General features: G+C 44.0%; 1 protein-coding gene across 1 annotated transcript in view; it reads left to right on the top strand.

The window, feature by feature from the left end:
* The window catches only part of znf536 (zinc finger protein 536), a gene marked incomplete at its 5' end in the record, with an annotated part of 110,110 nt that overhangs the window by 28,336 nt on the left and 79,274 nt on the right, over positions 1–2,500 (top strand). The gene's annotated exons all lie outside the window — the stretch shown is intronic.

A 2,500-nucleotide genomic window follows, 5' to 3' on the forward strand; every position in this document is an offset into this window, starting at 1 on the left:
GGCTGGTGACTGCACGTGTATCGGAGGAAGCATGTGGTATTCCCCAGATCAGCAGATGGGGGTGGATCAACGACCCGGGACAGCAGGCCAAGTAATAAAGTGATGATAAAAAAAAAAAGTATATATATATCTATATTAGACTTGATAAATACCGCACTGGTTGTTTGTGGGATGCCCTGAACCTTTTCAACTCCCCACCAAGTTGGTCTGTGATTACATGTTAGCCCTGCCAAGCTTTGTTCAAACCACAGAACTTTATTTTCAATTCTGGTCAGGTCCCGACCCGCAATGTGTCCTGCTGAATTACAGGGAGATGTGTTTAACATGATGCACAAACGTCTCCATGTTGCAGCCAGTAAGACATGGCAGCTCGAGGCTGGAATCTATCGAGATGGTTCCTCTCAGGGGGGCGATCCATGAAATAAAATCTCTTATTTCACTCAGTGAAAGCAGTTGTAGCTTCCACGAAGAGTTGGAACCTGCAGAATAATACGTGACATTGGTGTGTACAGTATGGAAAAAATAATGTCACTTTAAAAACGACTTAAAGGGAATTTTAATGAGAAAAATGGGGGTTGGAGAGGTTCACCTGAACACATTCTATTGCAACATGATTATCACATTTGAAGGTGTGAAACACAAAAGGTGACACAAAATAACGATGAAAAACAATCAATACCAGCGGCATTTTAATGATTGAACCCTTCCTGTTAAAATGAATGATCTTGCATGCTCCCCCCGTGCCCCCCCTGGGGGTTTCCTTCATATAGGAACCCCTCACCAACAAACATGCAATATCCTGGTTGCTGAAGTGGTGCCTCCTCTGGTCGGTCGGGGCGCCTGTTCAGAGGGAGGGGAACTCGTTGGAATAGCGTGATCCTCCCGCGTGCTATGTCCTACCGGTGAAGCTTCCCCCTGTCAGGTGAAAAGAAGCGGCTGGCTAACTGCCCATGTCTCGGAGGAAGCATGGAGCCAGTTTCGGCTCTCCCCAGATCGGCAGAGGGTGGAGCAGCAACCAGGATAAATAAATTAAAATTAGCACTAATGGGGGATAGAAATTGGATTAAAAAAAAAACTTTCAAAAAAATATTATAAAAAAAAAAGAGATTGATCTTTCGCTATTGAAATAAATAAATACCTCCATCAGCGTTAAGCCCACAGATGGCCACAGTATCCCAATGACCGTATCAAAATATAAGTGACACTCATTTCATCTGCAACAAATAATTCTCACCTGAACTCATAATCCTGTTTGGTCCGCCTGAACGTCACTGATTTCCCCAGAGAGGCTCTTGCGCTCTACATTAGATATGTGATTATAACACCTCGCCTTCAAACAGATCAGTCAAAACCTATTCACACCCGCCATGGCAATATTTTAACAACGAAGCTGTGTTTCCCAGCGGCGTTCAGGCTGTAGCTATTCTATTCTTTTTTTCCATTCTCATCATTTCAGTGGGCTCTAATTAACACAACAAGGGTTGAGTGTCCTCCGATGACATCACTCAGAGGGTTCAGTGTCCTCCGATGACATCACTCAGAGGGCAATTTCACACTGGCTAACTCTCAATAACTTTTCCTGGTAAAAACAAAGCCGTCCTGTCTGCTGCTTTCGGGGGCGCGCGCGGGGGGGGGGGGGGGGGGGGGGGGGGTCTGCGTGAGACGATGTGCCCGCTAGATTTCGCTTTATCTTACCGTCAAACGCTTTGAGGTGCCCATACATCTCGCCTACCAGCGTTTAGCCCAACTTTTCGCCCACCTGTCCGCTGTGTGCGTGTGTGTGTTCGTGCGTGTGTGTGTGTCTGTCCGTCCGTGTGTGTGTGTGTGTGTGTGTGTTGCTGGGAGGCTCCAGTCAGAGTAATGATGTAGATTGTAAGCAGCAGCCAGGGTTATAACCCACTGCGAGCTAGAAACGCCCCACTAACTATCCAGGTTAAAGTCACCACACCAGGGGCACCTTACAGCAAGGGCGCTGGGTTGTAGCTGCTGGACCTGTGTGGCGCTGGCCGAGTGACTGGCACCATGGGGTTCCACCGCTCCCAGCACATTCCAAAGTGCAAATCAGCATAGTACAGCCATTTTTTATTTATTTATTTATTTCATTTTATTTTATTTTATTATCATCAGGGCTGCAACTAACGATTATTTTCATTATTGATTAATCTGTCGATTATTTTCTCGATTAATTGATTAGTTGTTTGGTCTATAAAATGTCAGAAAATGGTGAAAAAATGTCAATCAGTGTTTCCCAAAGCCCAAGATGACGCCCTCAAATGTCTTGTTTTGTCCACAACCTGAAAATATTTAGTTTGGTGTCATACAGGAGTAAAGAAACCAGAAAATATTCACATTTTAGGAGCTGGAATCAGAGAATTTTGACTTTTTTATCTTAAAAAAATACTCAAAAACGATTTATCGATTATCAAAATAGTTGTCGATTATTTTTCTGTTGATCGATTAATCGATTAATCATTGCAGCTCTAATTATCATTTTATTTAT

The sequence above is a fragment of the Poromitra crassiceps genome (assembly GCF_964638095.1).
Source record: "Poromitra crassiceps genome assembly, chromosome: 28".
NCBI lineage: Eukaryota > Metazoa > Chordata > Actinopteri > Beryciformes > Melamphaidae > Poromitra > Poromitra crassiceps.